Genomic DNA, 25822 nt, shown 5'->3' on the forward strand with positions numbered 1-25822 from the left:
TTGAGTCAGGCCACCTAAAGACAGCAGCTTGAGTCAGGCCACCTAAAGACAGCTTGAGTCAGGTCACCTAAAGACAGCTTGAGTCAGGCCACCTAAAGACAGCTTGAGTCAGGCCACCTAAAGACAGCAGCTTGAGTCAGGCCACCTAAAGACAGCTTGAGTCAGGTCACCTAAAGACAGCTTGAGTCAGGCCACCTAAAGACAGCTTGAGTCAGGCCACCTAAAGACAGCTTGAGTCAGGCCACCTAAAGACAGCTTGAGTCAGGTCACCTAAAGACAGCAGCTTGAGTCAGGCCACCTAAAGACAGCTCGAGTCAGGCCACCTAAAGACAGCAGCTTGAGTCAGGTCACCTAAAGACAGCTTGAGTCAGGCCACCTAAAGACAGCTTGAGTCAGGCCACCTAAAGACAGCTTGAGTCAGGCCACCTAAAGACAGCTTGAGTCAGGCCACCTAAAGACAGCTTGAGTCAGGCCACCTAAAGACAGCAGCTTGAGTCAGGCCACCTAAAGGCAGCTTGAGTCAGGCCACCTAAAGACAGCTTGAGTCAGGCCACCTAAAGACAGCTTGAGTCAGGCCACCTAAAGACAGCTTGAGTCAGGCCACCTAAAGACAGCTTGAGTCAGGTCACCTAATGACAGCTTGAGTCAGGCCACCTAAAGACAGCTTGAGTCAGGTCACCTAAAGACAGCTTGAGTCAGGCCACCTAAAGACAGCAGCTTGAGTCAGGTCACCTAAAGACAGCTTGAGTCAGGTCACCTAAAGACAGCTTGAGTCAGGCCACCTAAAGACAGCTTGAGTCAGGCCACCTAAAGGCAGCTTGAGTCAGGTCACCTAAAGACAGCTTGAGTCAGGCCACCTAAAGACAGCTTGAGTCAGGCCACCTAAAGACAGCTTGAGTCAGGCCACCTAAAGACAGCTTGATTCAGGTCACCTAAAGACAGCTTGAGTCAGGCCACCTAAAGGCAGCTTGAGTCAGGCCACCTAAAGACAGCTTGAGTCAGGCCACCTAAAGACAGCTTGAGTCAGGTCACCTAAAGACAGCTTGAGTCAGGCCACCTAAAGACAGCTTGAGTCAGGCCACCTAAAGACAGCAGCTTGAGTCAGGCCACCTAAAGACAGCTTGAGTCAGGCCACCTAAAGACAGCTTGAGTCAGGCCACCTAAAGACAGCTTGAGTCAGGTCACCTAAAGACAGCTTGAGTCAGGCCACCTAAAGACAGCTTGAGTCAGGTCACCTAAAGACAGCTTGAGTCAGGCCACCTAAAGGCAGCTTGAGTCAGGCCACCTAAAGACAGCTTGAGTCAGGCCACCTAAAGACAGCTCGAGTCAGGCCACCTAAAGACAGCTTGAGTCAGGCCACCTAAAGACAGCTTGAGTCAGGCCACCTAAAGACAGCTTGAGTCAGGCCACCTAAAGACAGGTTGAGTCAGGCCACCTAAAGACAGCTTGAGTCAGGTCACCTAAAGACAGCTTGAGTCAGGTCACCTAAAGACAGCTTGAGTCAGGTCACCTAAAGACAGCTTGAGTCAGGTCACCTAAAGACAGCTTGAGTCAGGCCACCTAAAGACAGCTTGAGTCAGGCCACCTAAAGACAGCTTGAGTCAGGCCACCTAAAGACTAATTCAATGACCGACGTTAAATGATTCATGTAGTATGGGTGATATATAGATCAGAGCAGTTTGTATGGATAATAATAATCAAAAACGCTGAAACTCACGGCAGCCTCCTCTTACCGTTGGGCGATCACACTGGTGCAAACAGATCCCAGTTATGGTTTGTATAATACTAATATACGTCCAATCATGTTGTTTATTGAGTTATGGCAACGGATCGATATGCATGGTGTCTGGATTGAGTCTCGGGAGCGATAGCGAGTGGCCGGACGGAATAGGGGACGGACTAAGCACTTCCGGCCACTTCCGGTTTTGGCAACTCGCCGATTGGCCACCAGGTGGCGGTATTGAAGCGTTGCAGAGTTGAGCGGAGTCCTACAATACCAGCCAAGACTCCGTGGGTGAAATGTGAATACCATGACGAAAATATGAAATATTGATCTCAAAGATTGGCAGATTACGCATGGTGGAGAATGACATAGCGGAGAATGGGTTAACTAGCCCTTTATTAGTTTAATCAGGTGTGCTGGTGGTGGAATTTAACAAATACATGGAACGGCTGGGGTGTCTCGAGGAGAGGTTTGGGAACCACTGGACTAGAGCAGACATTTGAGCCATCAAAGAAATGAAGCAAAAGTGGTTACCTGTGTTGAACTGGTTTATTTTTTTGAAAATAAAAAAAAATACTGGATTACTATTACGACTACTACCACTGCCAATACTACTGATACATCACTATTGGCAAACTTTATATTTAAATGTTTCCTTTTTTTTTTTTACACTTTTTTTTTTGGTTCATTATACAACTGTGGCGGGACTAATTAGACTGTGCGGGCCGCCACCGTCTAGGTAATTACTGGGAGACACTGACTGTTTAAACACGCCTGGCATCGTGCATCTGGTTTGAAATGTGTTTGTAGAAAGTGTAATGGTGCCAGTATCAGCTTCCCCTCCTTTGCCTGGCTGTCTTTTGGTGGCGCAGTGTTTCCTTCAACCTAGTTGAACTTTGGGTGCAAGCCCACCAAGGAGTGCCCTGCGCCTGTGCTTTGCTCAGCACAACAGAAAGACGCCATTACGCAGTGCAAAACATTCTAAATAATGACTTCTTTTAATTTTGTGTGGCGTCTTTTTGCTGTTATCTTTGCTATAATGAAAGGCACATAACAGAGAGAACTTACTATTAACACACTAACCCTGAGCTGACTCTGTAAAAATCACCTGCTCCGCTTGTTCAAGAAGAAGAAGAAGAAGAAGAAGAAGAAGAAGAAGAAGAAGAAGAAGAAGAAGAAGAAGAAGAAGAAGAAGAAGAAGAAGAAGAAGAAGAAGAAGAAGAAGAAGAAGAAGAAGAAGAAGAAGAAGAAGAAGAAGAAGAAGAAGAAGAAGAAGAAGAAGAAGGGGAGGAAGGGGAGTGATTTGTACCCTGTCCAGCTGTTCGATCATGATGTCCTTCTTCCTGTCAGCTGACACGGCAAGAGCCAATCGCTGTTGGACTTCTAGAAACCTGGACTGTAGCGCCATCAGCTGGCTTTCACACTGCTGCGCGTTACACAACAAACACAAGATACTCAAGATACACAACAAACAATATACACAATATACACAACAAACACAAGATACTCAAGATACACAACAAACAATATACACAATAAACACAAGATACTCAAGATACACAACAAACAATATACACAATATACACAACAAACACAAGATACTCAAGATACACAACAAACAATATACACAATATACACAACAAACACAAGATACTCAAGATACACAACAAACAATATACACAATATACACAACAAACACAAGATACTCAAGATACACAACAAACAATATACACAATATACACAACAAACACAAGATACTCAAGATACACAACAAACAATTTACACAATATACACAACAAACACAAGATACTCAAGATACACAACAAACAATATACACAATATACACAACAAACACAAGATACTCAAGATACACAACAAACAATATACACAATATACACAACAAACACAAGATACTCAAGATACACAACAAACAATATACACAATATACACAACAAACACAAGATACTCAAGATACACAACAAACAATATACACAATATACACAACAAACACAAGATACTCAAGATACACAACAAACAATATACACAATATACACAACAAACACAAGATACTCAAGATACACAACAAACACAATATACTCAAGATACACAACAAACAATATACACAATATACATTTATAATTTTTTTTTATCATTCTTTCGAAAAGAAAAGAGGCATAGAAGCGTGGCTAACGCTAATGGCACGCATACCAGAGGCTAACTGCCTACGAAAACAGGCACAGAGGCACTGAAAGAGGATTTCACCCATCTAATGAACACACTAGACTAGACAAATATCAAGATGTATCCATCAGTGGACCAATTGCATGCTTTTGCAGAGGACAAGAAGCCTTCAGTCGACTCCTTCAGACATTAAGCACCCCCCACAGCCCAAATGGAATGAAAAAAAAAAAAAAAAAAAAACATTTAACTTTTTTTTGTTTAATTTTGTACTTTTTTTTCTTTTTTTTTAACCAATAGTCGACTAACGGCAAATTTTGGCCAATCATAGTCGACCATCCAAATCCTTAGTCGGGGACAACCCTAAAATACATATATATAGTATATATATATTATATATATATATAACTGTATATTTATACGGTATATTAGTTATATTATATAAATATATATATTAGGGCGGCTGGGTGGCACAGCGGACATTGCGCTCGTCACCAACGCAAGAGACACCGGGTTCGACTCCGGCTGTCGGCGTTGCCTCCGGCTTGAGCCAACCGTCATACTGACTCAATGGCAGAGTTAGCGGGTGGAAGTCGATGGGTGGTAATCTGGACGTTGTGGACAGCGACTCCTACAGGTCGGTTGGGGGACGCCTGCACAGCAGAGACAGGAAATGGTGGGGGCAGTGTGAGCCTCCCACACGTTACACCTCGCCACTGAGAGTCCGCGCTGGCAGGTGAAAAGATGTGACAGGCTGCCTCCTCGTGTACCGGAGGGGACATGCGAGCAACCTTCAAGACAAGGGAGGGGAGAATTGGCACGGCAAAATTGGATGGTAGGAAAAATAGAAAGTGGATCAAAAAAAAAATATATATATATATATATTATGTATATTTCAATATATACAGTATGTTATAGTTATATATATATATATATATATATATATATATCCTCATCTGTTACCTTCCACCTGCTCCTCTCAATCTAGACTCCAACTAGATATTATATATATATATTATGTATATAATAATATAGACATATATACAGTTATATTTCTATATATTTATGTTACTTTCTGTCTGCCCCTCGATCACTCCAGACTAAGACTATTATATATAAGACTAAGACTAGATATAAACTCCTCAAAAAAAGTTCGGAAACGTTATTTCGGTCGATTATTCCTCCCCTTTAATAATACCAATTGGTATTGTATTTTATATATCTCTGGAAAGGCTGATTAGTCACCTTTACAACGAGGTACAACTTGTAAGGATTGTGCATTCGTGGAATGAGCAACACAGCTAACCGTGTGGGTAGCGGCCCAAAATAATTTGCCAAAATCCCCTGCAATATTCTTCCGTTTGTATTGTTTTGAGTTGCTTGGTGGATTGGATGATTGCACTCTCCCACAGTAATAAGGAAAACACAACACATATTGGCCATTTTTACACTTTATTCATTTGACACTGTGGGGGACCTCAGTAGCGTGTGGAAGATCCATACACAGCCTGGCAGCTTGGCACCTCATGCTGGTCACCAGCGTGGTCACACACTGCTGTGGGATGGCATCCCATTCCTCAACCAGGATTTGTCGCAAGTCAGCCAAGATGGTTGCGTTGTTCACTCTGGCACGTACAGTACAGCACGCCCAAGCTGATCCCACAAGTGTTCAATTGGGTTGAGGTCTGGACTCACGGCAGGCCATTCCATCCTCCCCACTCCCAAAGTCTGGAGGTACTCTGTGATGATCCTGGCTCTGTGGGGGCGACTCGGGCGAGCGTTGTCATCCTGGAGGATGGAGTTAGGTCCCCAGATTCCAGAGATATGGGATCGTCACTGGCTCCAGAATCGCATTCCGATATCTCACTGCATTGAGATTGCCTTCGATGATGACAAGTTCTGTTTTGCCTGTGAGAGAGATACCGCCCCACACCATGACACTGCCTGTGAGAGAGATACCGCCCCACACCATGACACTGTGAGAGAGATACCGCCCCACACCATGACACTGTGAGAGAGATACCGCCCCACACCATGACACTGTGAGAGAGATACCGCCCCACACCATGACACTGTGAGAGAGATACCGCCCCACACCATGACACTGTGAGAGAGATACCGCCCCACACCATGACACTGTGAGAGAGATACCGCCCCACACCATGACACTGTGAGAGAGATACCGCCCCACACCATGACACTGCCTGTGAGAGAGATACCGCCCCACACCATGACACTGTGAGAGAGATACCGCCCCACACCATGACACTGTGAGAGAGATACCGCCCCACACCATGACACTGCCTGTGAGAGAGATACCGCCCCACACCATGACACTGCCGCCGTTGAAAGGTGTCACGCGATCTCTGCAGCAATCTGCATAGCGTTCTCCACACCGTCTCCACACTTTGATCCTGCCATCCAGCTCCCGCAGACATCACCAGTTTGACTTCATCAGTCTCACGGAACTTGGTCCTAAGTTTGGAAATGGTACCAGGGCTGACACCAGGGCTGACACCAGGCTGACACCAAATAATGCTGCCACTCTGCGTACCGGAACACCAGCTTCCAGTTGCCCTATTGCACAGACAAATGTGGCATGTTTATTATGCTTGGAGCACACTAGGGTTGTCCCCGACTAAGGATTTGGATGGTCGACTAGGATTGGCCAAAATGTGCCGTTAGTCGACTATTGGTCGACAAAAAAAAAATATATATATATATATAATATTTTAAATTCTTTTATTTTATTACATTTTTTTATTTTTTTATCATTCCATTTGGGCTGTGGGGGGTGCTTAATGTCTGAAGGAGTCGACTGAAGGCTTCTTGTCCTCTGCAAAAGCATGCAATTGGTCCACTGATGGATACATCTTGATATTTGTCTAGTCTAGTGTGTTCATTAGATGGATGAAATCCTCTTTCAGTGCCTCTGTGCCTGTTTTCGTAAGCAGTTAGCCTCTGGTATGCGTGCCATTAGCGTTAGCCACGCTTCTAGGCCTCTTTTCTTTTGGAAAGAATAATAATTTTTTTTTTTAAATAATAATAATACATTTTTTTTATTTTTTTTTATTATTATATTCGACTAAGAGGTTGGCCAGTCGACTACGGCTCATTTCGACCGATTAGTCGACTAATCGATTAATAGGGGTCAGCCCTAGAGCACAAACAAACTCAACAGAGTTGCAGGACCCACGAGCTGTCAATTAGGTGCCAATCAGGTGCCAGTCACACACCTGTGATTGGCATACACCTGCCAGCACTTGAAGCTCAAAAGGAGAGTGAATACCAACAGAAGAATATTGCAGGGGATTTTGGCAAATGTCTTTGGGCCGCTACCCACACGGTTAGCTGTGTTGCTCATTCCACGAATGCACAATCCTTACATGTTGTACCTCGTTGTAAAGGTGACTAATCAGCCTTTCCAGAGATATATAAAATACAATACCAATTGGTATTATTAAAGGGGAGGAATAATCGACAGAGATAACGTTTCCAAACCTTTTTGGAGGAGTTTATATGATCTCTAAGTGTATACAGTACCTTCCGTCGGCCTCGCTCTTGCTCCAGACTCTGTCTCACCAGGAGGTGTTCAGATGGACAGATGGTTCCATCGGACAGCAGATAGGAGGAACGAGGGAACAGCTCCTCCACTCCTCCAAGAGCTCCTCCTAGAGCCGACAGTCTTCCCGTCAGGCCTGGAGCTCCTCGTCTCCCTCCATGATTACCTCCTAGCCCTCCTCCTCCTCCACCTCCAGCTAGCCCTAAACCACATCCTCCACCTCCCCCAGCTAACCCTAAACCACCTCCTCCACCTCCTCCTCCACCTCCAGCTAGCCCTAAACCACATCCTCCACCTCCCCCAGCTAACCCTAAACCACCTCCTCCACCTCCTCCTCCTCCTCCAGCTAGCCCTAAACCACATCCTCCACCTCCCCCAGCTAACCCTAAACCACCTCCTCCACCTCCTCCTCCTCCTCCTCCTCCTCCAGCTAGCCCTAAACCACATCCTCCACCTCCCCCAGCTAACCCTAAACCACCTCCTCCACCTCCACCTCCTCCTCCTCCTCCTCCTCCTCCAGCTAGCCCTAAAACACCTCCTCCTCGCCTGCCTCCACTGGCTAAGCTCAGAAAGCTTCTGGGACCCCCTTCTCTCTCTGACCCATCAGAGTCTAAAGAAGCAACACCTCCCCCTCCTCCTGTAGCTGGCCCTGTCCCAAACCACTCCGCTTCTCCTCCTCCGACCCCCACCCTGCACTGGAGAGGAGAGGAGAGGAGACAATATCAGTTTGCAAACAATGGAATTATGTTTGTTTTTTGTGTGTGTGTGTGTGTGTGTGTGTGTGTGTGTGTGTGTGTGTGTGTGTGTGTGTGTGTGTGTGTGTTACCATAGTAACTGAGAGGTATTATCACTCCACACAGAACTGTTGGGACTTCCTGCTTCACTGCTGCCCCCTGTTGGAATAAAACAAGATCGTTGAAACAAGATTAGATTAAGATCCGCTGGTGTGTATAATCTGTATAGGGAGGTGTAGTCGGACGTCACCCATATAGGGATTCATCATTGGGAAAATGGATTATCGGCTATTGTAACAATTCTGCCGCATGGAAATTGAAAAGCTTTCATTTTTGCACAAAATGAGTTCCCTTCTATCACTAACATTGTTTGAGCATTTTTGGTTGAAATAAAGGTAGTTATAAGGTTTTTAATTTGTTTGGTATTACCAGTGCGGCCTGTCCTTCAGTGTTGTCGCCTACCTCACGTCACGGCCAGCTGATACCATGCTAGCTAACTAACGCTAACGTTATAAAACTGGGAACGAGGTTAAGGTTACCTAGCTAAACGTACTAGACGTTAGCAATGTCTACTGTCGTGTCCATAAGTTCCCTGGCAGAATACTTTCTTGGTGAGGACAAAAGTATACAAAGAGGAGAGAACCATTTTAAATCGGGGCATGTGGAGGAGTTTCGGGAATGCCGGCTAGCAAGCTAGCTACTACTAACGTTACGTAAAAAACAATAACGTTATAAACTATACACAATATGTACAACAAAACAATGATTTACATTAGTATTTACAGTGATTTAATATGCAGCGAAATAACGTTATATGATTTAAAATATAAATACAAATATGGTGACATGGTTGGTAAAAATGGTGGTTGGCTTTAGAGATTATGATCACCAGAGAGATACTAGCCACAGATTCAGGGTCAGTTATTTTCCCATTGTACGAATTGTTAAGCTTATGGAATGTAAGGGAAATCTGATCCTAGGTCTGCGAATTTACCAGTGTGTATATTTAGTGTGTATATTTAGTGTGTATTTAGCAGTGTGTATATTTAGTGTGTATTTAGCAGTGTGTATATTTAGTGTGTATTTAGCAGTGTGTATATTTAGTGTATATTTAGTGTGTATTTAGTGTGTATATTTAGTGTATATTTACCAGTGTGTATATTTAGTGTCTATTTAGCAGTGTGTATATTTAGCAGTGTGTGTATTTACCAGTGTGTATATTGAGTGTGTATTGAGCAGGGTGTATATTGAGTGTGTATTTAGCAGGGTGTATATTGAGTGTGTATTTACCAGTGTGTATATTGAGTGTGTATTTACCAGGGTGTATATTGAGTGTGTATTTACCAGTGTGTATATTGAGTGTGTATTTACCAGGGTGTATATTGAGTGTGTATTTACCAGGGTGTATATTGAGTGTGTATTTACCAGTGTGTATATTGAGTGTGTATTTAGCAGGGTGTATATTGAGTGTGTATTTACCAGTGTGTATATTGAGTGTGTATTGAGCAGGGTGTGAGTGGGTCCGCAGGTCCTGGAGCTGGGTTCTGACGGCCTCCATGTCTTCGATTTGTCTTCCAGCCTTCTGGACCAGAGACGACACACACAGACAGATTTCAACATTGACTGACTAAAGTCCAGGGCCCTCATTCATCAATGTGTGCGTAGAACATGTTCTATTTCCACACGTAAGCACGGAATGTAGAACCAGTGTACGCACAGGGAAGTCGGGATTCATCACACGTGCGTACGCAGGCTCTATGCTCCTCCGTGTTGATGAATACCACTTTGTTCTACCGTCAATGCTCGTGCATGATTATCCATATATGGTCATGAAAATGAGGAAACACCCCCCATGGGATGTGAAATAATGGACTGACCCGAGCGGAACTCTGAGAAACTCCACGAAGATTGTTCACTGCTGTCGAACCAAGAAGACACTATCGCGTATTATGGGATAAATAAAAGGCGGACTTGTAAACGGTGATGTCAGATATCAACGGCTCCCTAAGACCATTGCTGCAATTCTGCCTGGACAGCTCAAAATACTAACAAAGACCGTTCGTTGACCACCGTTTGGCGTTGGTTGTGTGTCATTATAACCGTGCTGTAATATGAATGCCTTTATTAGTTGTGTTCGATTGGCTATATGATTTTTAGAGGCATCTATTTTGTTGTCGGCTAATAAAGACCGCGCTGGAATATGACTGCCTTTTCCTGTGTTGTTTGATTAATACCCAGGGATTAAAGTTCTCCTCAATTTTATTCCAAATCGCGATGGATCTCCCGTCAATTTTCTACCTGCTGCATATGATTTCTAGAGGCATACTACAATCTATTTTGATGTCAGTATTGGGTAGCCTACATAAACAATAATACGAGAGCATATACAAGAACAATGAATCTTACTGCCATGTATGATGTAGCAGATACGCCATGTGTAGCCTGCCTATATGTGATCAATACAAACATGAACTTGAATTCCATCATATACATAGTCTGTCCACTATCTGGTGTCATTGCAATGCGTTTTCTATTCTTTCTTATACAGTAAAAAGGGGGAAGAACACTATATTCATATGACTTGTATTCTGCTTACAGCTTCGAAATTCCACTTGTTTCGTTTAACGTAAAGCCTTTTAAATATAATCAAAACGTTCCCGTGTTTCTGCGGTCTGCGCAAAATAATAACGAGTTGAGCTTTATGATTTATGATGAATTGAAAATGGGGGACCCTGATGTAAACAAGACGAAAGTCTTTCTCTGGTCTGCATCCCCAATTAACAATTGTATGTACTGAGCTGTACTGTACTGTACCCATTCTGCAATCTGTTAATAAACTTTTCAATCAATCAATCAATCAAGCTACGCGGAGCGCAGTCAGTCAGTAGCCTACACCCCGTATATTCCGATAACGCTATATAAACCATGCTGCATTCATTCTGAGAAAGATCTATTATTCCAAATGCTATTTATAGGGTTTTGACCATAATTACACTACTGTTGCTATTTTACAATGAACTATAATGAACTACGGTTCGTACAGAACATGCCAGTGTTATTATGCACAGAAGCTCATTTCCTTGTTGTAATAATATATTCTACCACTGGGCGCCAGGTACGCATGGTCTGACCTGTGCGTAGACGTAAGCACGGAGTCAAGTTCAAGTTGAAATTGATGAATCCCACTCTTTGCTTAGAAATGATCGTACGCACAGGGTAAGCACAAATCTGTGCGTAGAACACGTTGATGAATGAGGGCCCAGAACCCTTCAGAGCAGACAGTTAAGGGTTAAACTGTTTGGTTACCGATGGCGACAAAGTCTCCATGTTCTTCAGACTGGACTCTCCCAGGATCCTCTCCTCTCTCTGTCTGTCGGAGTGGTCAGTGGTCAGCTGGTCAGACAGTCTGGAGGAGAGAGAGGAGGAGAGGAGGGGAGAGAGAAGAGGAATAATAATAATAATAATAATAATAATAATAATAATAATAATAATAATAATAATAATAATAATAATAATAATAATAATAATAATAACTTCGTTTTATATAGCGCCATTCAGAGGACCCAAGGTCGCTTTACATAGGGGGGGGGGGAAAGAAAGATAGGAAGATAGGAGAGAGGAGGAAGAGAGAGGAGAGGAGAAAAAGAGGAGGAGAGGAAGAAGATAGGAGAGGAGGAAGAGAGGAGAGAAGGAGAGAGAAAGAGGAGGTGAGAGAGATGAGAGAGAAGGAAGAAAGGAGAGGAGAGAGAGGAGAGGAGAAAGAAGAGACAGTAGAGGGTACCATTCACATTTGAACCGGTACCTCAAGTTTCAAGTTTGTTTATTATTTGTCACAATAAAATACAGAATACTTTGATGAAATGCTTGTTTCTGTATGAGCCCCCCCCCCCCCCCCCCCCCAAATTGAATAATTTCAGGTCATTAACATTACATGAATGAATGAATGATTTTATTTCGAATGTTTACAAATAAATAAACAAATAATTTTTCGAACATTTTCACAAATAAACAAACGAAAAGGATAGGTTTGAAGCCGAAGGCTTATAGAGCAACCTACCCCTAATTAAAAAAAAAATCAAAAAAGTTAAAGTTTTCAAAATATAAACAAAAAAAATAAATCAACAATCAAAAATCAACAAAAAAACTATCCAGAAAAGAACAAAAAATGCTAAAGTTTGCAAGATAAAACAAACAAACAAAAAATCAACAATCAACAAAAAAAAACGTTCCTGAAACATATCTCTTGTTGTGGAATTAACACAACATTATGCATACTTTTGACAATAAATAAAATCAGAATTTGTTCTTACTTGCTTGCCTGGGTAAATAAAGGTTATAGAAATGTAAAAATAAATAAAAATAAAAATAAAATTGAAAACCGATACCGATATTTTCCGATATCAAATTTTTATGCCGATATCGGCCGATAATATCGGTAGGCCGATAATATCGGTAGGCCGATAATATCGGACATCCCTAGTGTTAACTCTTTCCGCGCCAACCACGTAATATTACGTGCTTGCCCGCCAATCGTTATATTACGTTTTTGGATCGCTTAGTGTGTATTTTCGTATAACCTCGATGTTACCATTGGAACCCATTATGAGACCTCGAGAGTGCAATACCGGCCAAATCCAGTAGCAGTATCACCTACCCTTTGAAACCTTATTCCACACTGTGTGTTACATCTCATATGGTCCGGGCGGAGAATTTGGACCCAGGCAAGTGAAACAGTTCATCCGAGCACCTTGGAACGCGCCTAGCACACTTGATGCGTATTTTGTGCCATTTCATGTCAGGGACCCGATGGACATCAATACTGGAAATCGCGATCAGACAATTGAAATATCAATTTTGGAATAACCCCTAGCAAAGGTAAGGACTATATGGCATCAATCCTACCTTGATCCTACAATGATTTCACATCGATCCAGCCGATCAACGTAATGTAGTATTCAAAACGTATGCCGCTTCTGACGATCAGAGCATCACAAAACGACCCCCCCCCCCCCTTTGATGCATTCATGATGAAACATAATACCTATTATATACAGCGTGTCCAGGCGAGCAACGCGAACAACGTTAGCTAAATTCACATAGCACTCCATGACTCAGCTTCCAGGAATTAGCCCGGATCACTCTGAAACTATACAATATTCACCACGGGATAACACGCAAACGTATACTAGGGATGGGCGTGAGTAATCGATTAATTGATTACTGGCGGCTAGGAGAATACTCGCGGCTATGAGAAAACTCGAACCAGCTTGTGAGAATTTGTTGTAGCCAGCTAGTGTTGATGCTATTCAATGCTATCAACATTAGCTAAATAGCTAACCAACTAACGTTAATGCCATTCAGAATGTATAACATAGCTACAACACACAATAACGTTAATACAATTACATGCATCATTGTTTACAATGAACGGGTGGGGCTAGTGACCGAAAGGACTGGACACGGGGACAAGTTAGACATCAATTAATTTAATACAACAGGTAGTTTTGATCTGCACTGTCGTGCTATTCTATTATATACGGCTTTGATGTGCTGCCGATTAAAATCAGCAGCTCTTCCTCCTCGTCGATTGCCTGTAGCTGCATCTAACGTTAGCTAACATTAAAACTAACCTAAAGTTAGTTGTTCACCAACAATCTCAACATTTGTATTAAGTCGTTAACCCAAAAACACAGAACCGAACGACACAAGTTGTCCGCTCATAGATAGGTTCCGCTAGCGATAATAACAACAATACTTGTCATGTATCCCAGAGCTCCACCATAAAAAAACTCAGTCATTTTTTATTCCTCCCTCTCATTTAATGCACATATAAAAAATGTCACCAAAATTGCCTTCTTCCATCTTCGTAATATCGCAAAAATTCGCCCCATTTTAACTCTGGCTGATGCTGAAACCCTAATTCATGCTTTTGTCTCATCACGTCTAGACTACTGTAATGCACTTTTTTCAGGCCTACCTAATTCAAGCATCAAAAATCTTCAACTCGTGCAAAATGCGGCTGCACGGATACTAACTAAAACTAGAAAATTTGATCACATCACACCAGTTTTGTCCACCCTACACTGGCTTCCTATTCAAGCCCGATCTGACTTTAAAGTGCTACTCCTCACCTACAAAATTTTAAATGGGCTTGCACCGCTCTATCTATCCGATCTCATCTCCCGATACTCGTACTCTGCGCTCACAAAATGCGGGGCTTCTATCGATTCCTAGGGTTAAAAAGAAATCCGCCGGCCACAGAGCCTTTGTCTACCGCGCCTGTGGAACAAATTACCTGCCATCGTCAGGGGGCGCCTGCTGTCGAAGCTTTTAAATCCCTGCTTAAGACCCATCCTTTCTCTCTCTCCTTGAACCTACCCTGATCTCACCTGGTCGGGGACTGACCCTTAGATTAATCTGTGTCGACTGGAGTTTCAAATTAAAATGTTGAAAAAGGAGATTAACTCCATCTTAAGACAACAATCTGAATTTCAAATACACAGAACAAGACAACATTATTACTTTCATGGCTCTACACCTAGTCACCTACTAGCTATGAAGATACGGTCCAGTGAACAATTTGCGGATATCCCTGCCATTAACACATCCTGCGCCAAAAACGCCGTACAACGTGATTCAAGTTCATGCTAATTCTGCCATTCCACGGCGTACAACGTTATTTTGATCATATTTCATTTTTTCGCCATGGTATTCATATTTCCCTCACGGAGCCTGGTCTGATGATGTGTGAGCCGGCACAACTCTGCAACGCTTCAATACTGCCCCCTGGTGGATGATCGGCGAGTTGCCAAACCGGAAATGGCCGGTTGGGTCTCGGTGCGTCTCCGAAATGCGTCCGGCCACTCGCTTATTGTTGCAGGACTGTATACACACGTCCCTGTGTATCGCTGCCATAACGCAATAATCGATACGATTTGGCCGTGTATTATGATTATACAAACCGGAAATGGATTTAGGCGATCGCCGTCAAATAAGTGGGATGTTTTTGCTCCAGGCTCATCGCCCAACGGTAAGAGGACGCTGACGTTACTTTCAGCCTGTTTGTTTATTATTATCCATGGAAACTGCTCCGATCAATATATCACCCATACTACATAAAGCATTTACCGACGATCACGGAATTATAAACGACCCGCCCCCCGTTCGAAATTTTTAATATAGCGTGTAACGCCAACAAACGGCATTTGATAATCTATATATGCGTTTATGCCTATATCTCACGTTCTAGGAATTACTGCAGAAAACGATAAAAACATATTTATATTCTAGACGGTATTTTCGTATGAACCTGTGAATGAAAAAGTAAAACGTTCCTACACCCTGAACGATAGATAATCGATGTTGAATGGGCCATAGTAATGTTAATTTAGCAATACAATTTAAAAAGTTATAGCCCTGCAAAGAAGGTAAACATCTCCATAGGCTTAGACTGGTGGCAGTGATCAAACATTGATGGATATAAGCGTGGCAGGGAATGTGTTAAGGACCAACAGGGGATGGTTACCACTGACCCCAAAAAAATCAACAAGACTTTTCGTACGTTTTATTCTAACCTGTACGAGTCAGAAGTGATCTTCGATCATAATAAACTGGAGGAATTCCTTGATCAAATTAACTTACCACAACTCTCAGAAGAAGACGCGAAATGGTTAGATGCACCTATTACACTAGAGGAACTTAGGGAGGCTATTTCTGACTTGCAAACTGGTAAGGCCCCTGGCTGGGACGGCATTCCACCCGAACTGTACCTCTCATGCTGGGATGTAATTGGACCCCTATTACTTGATATGATTTTACACTCAGTCAAAGAGGGAACATTTTCCAGGGATGTCAATATGTCATATCTGTCCTACTTAAGAAAGATAAGGACCCCACCGAATGTGGCAGTTATAGACCCTTAAGCCTCCTTGGAACCGATCTCAAGCTGTACGCTAAGGTACTAGCCATCCGACTTCAAAAGCATATGACATCTTTAGTTCACCCTGATCAGACAGGCTTCATAAGAGGCCGCCTGATCACGGATAATATTAGACGGTTACTGCATGTGATAGATGCCAGCAAGGATGCCGCGCCTCCTACGGCTGTGTTATCCGTAGACGCGATGAAAGCCTTTGACAGGTTGGAATGGTCTTATTTATGGGCAGTACTTAGAAGGATGGGGTTAGGTGATGGGTTCATTCATATGATCAAAGTACTATATACAGGTCCATCGGCCATGATTTTAAACAGGTAAACTCTGCTCTCCACTCTTCCCTGTGTCGCGCTCGTCCAGACAGGGTTGTCCTCTTAGTCCCGGACTATTTGCTCTATCCCTTGAACCTTTAGCACAGTATATAAGACAATCCCAGTCCATAGCACCGATCTCAATTAAGGGCACACAGCATCACATTCGCTTATATGCAGATGATGTAATCTTGTTCATGCAAAACCCTGTCACCTCCCTACCTCATCTTCTCAAAGTAATAGATGATTTTGGAAATCTATCGGGATTTAAGATAAACTGGCCAAAATCGGCCTTCCTTCCACTTAATGTGACTGCGAAGGCTACCTTCCTCCCAGCAAATATACCCATGGTAGAACACTTTAAATGTGTTGGAGTTGAAATATTCCCCACTATTAGCCAAACGGTGAAGTATAATTATTTCGGATTGCGAGACAGGTTCACGAATGACTTCGGCATGTGGTCACAATTTAAAAACTCATTACAGGCCCAAGCGTCAAAAGTTAAGATGAATGTTTTGCCCAGAATTAACTTCATCAGTTCGATGTTGCCGTTACCCCCCCCCCCCCCCCGCTGGTTACTGGCAAAAACTACACTCCGCTGCATATACATTTATTTGGAACAACAAACGTCCATGATTAAAAAGATCCACTGCACAGAGAAATAAAACCGACAGGGTTTAGCCTTTCCAGACTTCAATTATTACTTTAAAGCGTTCTCTTTAAGACCACTGATCACCTGGTTTGACTCTCAAGCAGCGGTATCCTGGAGACCATTAGAGGAGAACATAGTGGCACCACATAGACTGCAGGATATAGTGTACACCAACATATCAATTAAGCAATGCAACTTAAGATTTGGCCTTCTTATTACACATGTGATCCGGATATGGCGGGACACACAGAAAACGTGTACTAACCAATATAAATGGCACAGGCATTCCCCCCTATTTAATAACAATTTACTCCTTTTTGAACAACAACCTATCAGATACCCTGGATGGGAAAAGAAAGGCATACACACATTGGGGGATATCTTCGATGACCATGGTCTCCGCAGTTATCGAGATATATTCAACAAATTTGAACCAAACCAGTTCCACTTCTCTTCGATCTACAAATAAGAGCAGCTTTGAAGGCTTACGGAGTCCCATTAGATGTTCCACTTGAGCACCACAGATTTCACAAATTATTTTATGACAAGGAGACGTCGAGAGGCTTCGTCTCTGACTTTTATCGCCACTTACTTACGTCCTCATATAAGGTCCTTCCCCTAGACTCGGTTTGGAGGAAGGATATCCCAAACCTGGAAGTAGATTTTGATTGGGATGCAGTCTGGGAAAATGTTCGGCTATCATCACGCAACCCAGATCACCAACAGATTAATCTTAACTTTGTTCATAGGACTTACCTGACCGCTAGACGATTGCACCTAATGGGTCTCAGACCGGACTCTCAATGCTCCTTGTGTTCAAACTATGCTATTGGTACATATATGCATATGTATTGGCAATGCCCTCCTGTCAAGACTTTCTGGGAAAATGTCACCACTCAATTATCAGAATTTTTGTCTCTGACCATACCGACACTGCCTTCTGTATTGTTGTTGAATGATGTTTCTCAGTTATCGACCTCTGTACATGTAAAGAGACTCATTTTGGCGATCTTACGGCTGCCAAAAAGTTGATAGCGTCACGCTGGATTCAACCGGATAAAATGTGCCGGAAGGTATGGATTCTCACCTATCTCGATGTGATTTATCTAGAGATATCCACTGCACGAATTTTAGGTGTTAACGAAGCCAGCATAGCAGTCTGGGTAGCTGTGGTGGATAAGATAAAGGAACGCAGATAGATTTGGAATTTTCTGATGTTGAATGAAGTAGTGGATGTATAGTCCAAGTGGGGGTCCTGAGGGGGGGGGGGGAGAGCGAGCAAGAGCCCATGTATTGTATTTATTATTTTTATGTCTTTTAATCTTTTAATCTACTTTCATTCTGATTTCATTACTGGACTGTCATTATTGTTATTATTATTTCTGTTATTGTCCTGTGATTTATCGTTGATTATTACGGTTACTGTATTGTTTGTCTTGTTTCATAAAATTTTTTAAACATTTGTTAAAAAAAAAGATTAATCTGTCTAGTTTAGTTAGTAGAGTTGTTCCGATACCGATACCAGTATCGGAAATGCCTCCGATACAGCCTAAAATGCTGGTATCGGCGAATACACCGAAAGTCTAGCCTCCGATATCATATGACGTAATTTATCAACAACACGTGCGGTATCCTCCTGCTGAGAGTGAGCATCATCGACCGTGAATTAAAGTGTCAATGCTGTTTGTCATTTTAACAGCAGATACTTTCTTAAATGCCATCATCCCGACAGAGCAGTGTTGACGGGGAGCTCTGATGTCTGATGCTTGCTGGTGTTATTAGTATTAGCTGAAGAGCTATCTGAAAAGCTAGTTTTAGCTTAACGTTACCTTGGCTAAAATTGGGACTATTCATAATCCAGCAATAATGGCTGCAGACCTGCAAGCAAAGTACAGCAAGTTGGCAAAGGAGTATTCCAAGGTAAATGTATGCATATGCTCACTACATGTATTTATTGCTCCATCTCCGCCCACTACAAACATGGGAACTCTCTAACCCCTGTCCTGTCCCAACCGCGTGAATACTTTCGGCAGCCAACATGCCCTTCCGTGTTGCTCTGATTGGCCTCCTCAGAGGCAGGAATACTAAACTCCCCTTAACGCAATTTATACAAATGGAAGTATTGATTACGCCGTAGCGAATCATTAAAAAAATATACCGTTAACTGGAATATGTTGTTTCTTTACACATATGTTGGATTATGTAATTGGTTTGTCATGACAAACCAATAAAAAATCGTGAATTAACCGGTGGCTACAACAACACACAGTACCTACATGCATCATTGTTTACAATGAACGGTGGGGCTAATCTAATTGACATCCAAGGACAACGATGTAAATAAGTAATTGCGCCTTTTCGTTCCTATCCTTGACAAAAGCAAATATGTGATGTAATGATCTGTATATGTTTTGTTGTCTAAAATAAATACCATACCATACCATGCATGTAGTTACTGTGTGTAAAAATATCGTAAAAACATCATACTTTCACCTCCGCAACATTGCAAAAATCCGTCACTGCCTCTCCCCCCCTGCTGCTGAATCCCTCATACACGCCTTAATCTCCTCCCGCCTGGACTACTGTAACTCCCTCCTCACTGGCATCACCTCCCGCTCCCTCCATAAACTGCAAATGGTCCAGAACTCAGCCGCCCGCCTCCTCACTAACACCCGGTCCCGCGAACACATCACTCCTGTCCTCCACTCTCCACTGGCTCCCGATCAAACACTGCATAAACTTTAAAACACTACTCCTCACCTTCAAAGCCCTCCACAGCCTGGCCCCCCCCTACCTGACTGATCTCCTTCTTCCCTACCGCCCCACCCGTTCCCTCCGGTCCTCCTCCACTGCCTCCCTCACTGTCCCGACATCCAAACTCAAAAACGTTGGTGATCGGGCCTTCTCTCGCACTGCACCCCGACTCTGGAACTCCCTCCCTCAGTCCATCAGAGACTCCCCTACACTCTCCACCTTCAAAGCTTGCCTCAAAACCCACCTGTTCTCCCTTGCCTTCAACCCCCCCCACCCATAAACCCCCCCCCCCTCCAACCTGATTGATGTCTGTCTCCTGTCTTTTGTGCTATCATGCTGTCTTCCCTGTTCCCCCCATGGTCTCATCTTCCTTTTGTTTTTGTTTCTTTGTTGCTTCTTTGTTTTTGTTTCTTTGTTTTTACTTTGCTCCCGACTATTGTCAGCGACTTCGGGTCATTGAGAAGCGCTATATAAATTAAATGAATTATTATTATTATTACTTCATATATCTATTCTATTCACATATATGCTTACCACTTGTATCTATTGCTATGTCCGCCCATCACAATCACGCAAGCTGTCTAACGCCTGTCCCATCTCCCTGTCTCCCTGTGAGTGGCTGTCCCGGAGTGATGACCGGAGTGTTGGACGTCCCGTGATGAAGACCGGGAGGATGCGACCCTCTCTGCATGCCCCCCTGTCTCCGGCTGTCTCGTAGTGATGACCGGAGTGTTGAACGTCCCGTGATTAAGACGGGGAGGACGCGACCCTCTTTGCGCCGCCCCTGTGCCTCAAATAGATCCGCTATCAGCTCTATCTTTAATCTTTCAAAATTTTCAGTTGCTATCGCTATCAGCTCTATCTTTAATTTCTTCTAAATGTTCAGTTGCTAGTTGTTGTTGTTCTGTGTTTCATTACACACATGAGTGCATGCTTACTAACTGTTCGCCTGTTTTTACTGCAACACTACCATCACCGACATCTAAGAAGGGAGATCCCCCCTTGAATGGCCCTCCTAAGGTTTCTCTCCTCCACATTGCCTGTGGTGCATTTTTTCCTATTGCTAGGTTTTAGTGAATTTTTCCTTACCTTCGCGTGGGGTATGTCTGGGAGTGTTGCATTTATTTATTTTGCATTTATTTTAAAAAATTTGGACCTTATGGTGTTCTTGTTTTGTTCTGACTTATTGTGATGTTTCTTCTTGACTTGTTTAAAGAAGACGTGTACGGCCCATGGGGACATTAACGTGTGTTGTCGGGCCTTACAAATAAATTTGATTTGATACTTCCGGTCGGGGGGTTTCAAAATAAAAGAGCAAAGTCTAAAACACCGGAAAAGGCGTTTATTTTGTACAGCGTTTTCCTCCACGAGTAATTCACGATCACTCGAGTATAGCATGCGATCAATCTATCTGTATTTTTCTTAAAAATGCCCATCCCTAACGTATACATGAAAAAATTAACTCTTTTTTACATGTTGGATGAGCGATAGTGACTGTCAAATGAGCCATAGTATTGTCTCCATAGCTATAATATAGAATATAGATATAGCTCTGCAAACATCGTGATGCACCGTGAAAATGCCTATCTTTAGCGTGGCCCATTGAGAACAGGGATGAGGATAAACGCTGGCGCTGAATGAGTTAAGGTGAGTGTTTGTTTAAAGTGAGTGTGTACATGTGGATGTGTGTGCCGTGAGTGTAGATGATGGGTTGTTAGTTACATAGTGTCCTGTAAGGTATTGGCTCGTGTGGCTACACGTACATGTTTATGTGTTGCACGGTACTTCCTGACTTGACTACTACGAGTAAACAATCAATGTGATAACACACTCTCCGTCTCTTATTATATGTGAACTAAAGAGTACAAGGTTTACACAGAAGAAGCGGGATAACTTAATGAGAAGACGAACTATACATGGGAAGGAAAAAAAAGAAGAAGAAAGAAAGAGAAAGATGACAGAATTGGAGAAGAAGCAGCCCCGTTGCTGTCGCTGCCACAGCTGGCTCCGCCAGGCAGGTTCGACTTCAATAACATTAATGACTGGCCGAGATGGATGAAGCGATTTGAACGCTATAGAATAGCGTCTGGTTTGGATAAACAGTCAGAAGAATTCCAGGTAAATGCCTTCATGTATGTGGTGGGAGACGACGCCGAAGACATACTAAGTGTTTTGCCGCTCACAGAGTGTTACGACCCCTGTGAGTCTAAGGGTAAAGGGCTGTAACATAACAGTTGGTTGACAGAAAAGATGGACCAGGTTTGTAAACAACAATGATATTTATTGAATAGAGGCAAAGGAAGCACATGTAGCTCAGGGGTGAGCCCAGGCCAAAACAACAAACAAACAAACACCACTATACTCCAAATAAACACAATCTAATCTATGGTAAAAGAGATTACATTACCTAAACTACTCTTACCTAACCAAAACAGGAGAAAACAATGTCCAAAGGAAATGGCAGCTCACCCCATCTGTGCTTCCTGAGAAAGAGAGAAAAACACATTAATTATACAGAAACAAAAGCAGAATATATACAAAAACAAACTATGGCTGACAATGCTCTCTCTGTGGCCATACACACACAAGGAAATTACTACTAAGCACCAAAGGCAATAAACGAAATGCAATACTGTCAAAGTTACAGGTTTACCAAAAACACAACATGCCTAGCCTCATGCCAGAGAGAGAGAAAGACTGAAGTGAGAAGCCATGTTTTAACAGGTGTGGGGTGATCCATGATTGGGTGGTGTGGATTGAGTGTTGGAGTCTGAAGCCATCCACCAATCGGTGCTGTATTGCAATAATGGAAGAATTGACCAATGGTGAAGGGAACAATGGCTGGAGGGAGGAAACAAACAAAATGGAGAACACACACACATGGAGACACACACTGGGGAATATATACATTGGGATGTAACACCCCCATACATAAGACAAAAAACATGCCTACATAAACTACCAACTAAACATGTTTTTTTTTTTTTCTTTAACAATGAGATAACATCCCCGAGATAACATGCACTCCAAAACAAAGAGCTATGAAAAAACTAGCAGCAACATAAAACGAGTCCACAGCAACATAGACCGAGTAGACAGAAAAAATAGATCAAGTCGACAGCAATATACAGTAGAACGAGTCGACAGCAAAATAGAACAAGTCGACAGCACGAGAGATTTAACTCCGAGATAGAGCATCCGCCAACACATTCTCAGACCCCTTCTTATGCTTTATGCTGAGGTTATAATTTTGCACTATGAGCGCCCAACGCATGAGGCGCTGATTGTGGTTGTACATCCGCAACAGAAAAACCAATGGGTTGTGGGTTGTGGTCGGTGTATACTACCACTGGTAATACGCTCGAACCGACATACACTTCAAAATGTTGCAACGCATACAACATAGCCAAAGTCTCCTTTTCAATAGTGGAATAGTTTAGTTGATGTTTGTTAAATTTCCGGGAGAAATAACAAACCGGGTGACTGACACCATCATGATCTTCCTGTAATAACACCCCTCCAGCTCCCACCCCGCTGGCATCCACCTCCAGCTGGAACGGCAGGGAGAAATCTGGAGCAGAGAGAACAGGGGAACTGCATAAGAGAGCTTTAACACTATCAAATGCATTTTGACAATCAGCTGTCCAAATGAATGGTTTGGACGGGCTACACAGGCTAGTGAGAGAAGTGACGACAGAAGAAAAGTTCCGGCAAAAACCACGGTAATACCCAGCCATCCCAAGGAATCTACGCAATTCCCGCCTAGTAGTAGGCACTGGAAAAGTTGTGATTGCAGATATTTTTGCATCCACCGGACGCACTTGGCCTTGTCCTACCTGCTTACCAAGATAGGTAACCGTAGCCTTGCCGAACTCACACTTGGCAAGGTTAAGGGTCAGGGAGGCTCCAGCTAAGCGGTCAAAGACAGTTTGCAAGGTTGTCATGTGGTCACGCCAATTGGTCGAATAGACAACCAGGTCATCGAGATAGGCATTACAATTTGGAACACCAGCCAGGACTAGGGTCACCAGTCGCTGGAAAGTGGCCGGGGCATTACGCATTCCAAAAGGCATTACAGTATATTGCAAAAAATTGTCAGGAGTAACAAACGCAGAGATTTCCGAGGCACGGGGGGTCAAAGGGACCTGCCAGTAACCCTTTAACAAATCTAGTTTGCTAACATAGGTGGCAGATCCAAGGTTGTCAATACAATCTTCCATGCGGGGCAGTGGGAAGGAATCAGGCACGGTGACAGCATTTACCTTTCGGAAATCAGTACAAAATCTAGGAGTTCCATCCGATTTGGGAGCTAACAAGCAAGGTGAACTCCAGGGACTGCAACTTGGCTTGGCTAAACCATGTTTTAACAAATAGTCAACCTCCTGTTGCATCATGGCCCTCTTGGTGATGTTAACACGGTATGCATGTTGCTTGATAGGCACAGCATTGTTAACTTTAATATCATGGGCCAATACAGAAGTACAGGAGGGAACATCACCAAACAGAGCCATGTAGGCCTGAATCAAATTTGTGATGTCCTCTCGCTGCTCCTCAGGTAAGTGTGCTAAGTGAGTGGGCAGGTTCAATAACATCTCAGTGTTGGACAATCTAGCACCCTGATGGGCTGCATTGCGCAACTCTAAGCCATCTACATCCTCACCACTAACGTCAGGAGAGTCCGGAACTATTGGAGTTGAGGCAACAGCAGAGACGGCCAGTCCGGCTGTCTGGTCTGAGGTCTTCACCTGCACACTATCTCTGGAAAAATATGGTTTAAGCATATTGATGTGGCAAACACGAGAGTGACGTTTACGATCAGGGGTGCGAACCACATAGTCTGTATCACTTATCTTCTTGTCTATTGCATACGGTCCGGAAAAACGAGCGGAAAGAGCAGAACCAAGGATAGGTAACAGGACTAGAACCTTATCACCTGGCTGGAAAGATCGAGAAACAGCTTTCTCGTCATAGTGCCGTTTCATAGTTCTCTGGGAAGAAGAGAGCGCTTCTTTTGCGAGAGAGCACGCCTGATGCAGTCGCTCTCGAAACTGGCTAACAAAATCTAGAACATTAGTGGGTGTGCTGGCACCCTTTGACATGAACCGTTCTTTAAGAACTTTCAGAGGCCCTCTAACAGTGTGCCCAAAAACGAGCTCAGCAGGACTGAAACCAAGAGACTCCTGTATGGTCTCTCGCGCAGCAAATAGAACAAGGGGGACACCCTCATCCCAATCTTTCTCTGTGTCTAAGCAATATTTACGCAGCATGGACTTTAAGGTCTGATGCCAACGTTCTAGAGCCCCCTGAGTTTCAGGGTGGTAGGCACTGGACACTATATGTCGGATACCCAGGGACTGTAACACTTGCTCAAATAACCTAGACAGGAAGTTGGTGCCTTGGTCCGTTTGTACTACCTTAGGCAGTCCAAACGTGGAGAAGAACTTAGTCAAAGCCTTAATTATTACAGGCGCTGTAATTCTGCGAAGAGGGATAGCCTCAGGGAAACGGGTGGCGGTACACATTATTGTCAACAAAAACTGATTGCCGGCTTTGGTCCTTGGCAACGGACCAACACAGTCAACTATGACATGTTCAAATGGTTCACCGACCGCTGGTATAGGACAGAGGGGAGCAGGTGGAATTACCTGGTTTGGCTTTCCGGTGATCTGACAAGTACTACAGGTACGACAGTACTGTGCTACATCGGACTTCAAACCGGGCCAAAAGAAATGTTGAAGTATTCTGTTGTATGTTTTAGTGACTCCCAAGTGTCCAGACCAAGGGTGGTCATGGGCCAAGAACAGTACATGCTGACGATAAACTGCAGGGACAACAATCTGATAAACAGTGCTCCAGTCTGGTACCTGATCTGGTAGCCCTATCTCCGATTGTGCATGCTCTGCCAGTCTAGTACCATGGGACCTCCATGTACGCATCAAAACTCCTTCATCCACAAAATAAGAATGCAACTCTCT

This window comes from Notolepis coatsorum (assembly GCF_963971535.1).
Source record: "Notolepis coatsorum genome assembly, chromosome: 4".
Classification (NCBI taxonomy): Eukaryota; Metazoa; Chordata; class Actinopteri; order Aulopiformes; family Paralepididae; genus Notolepis; species Notolepis coatsorum.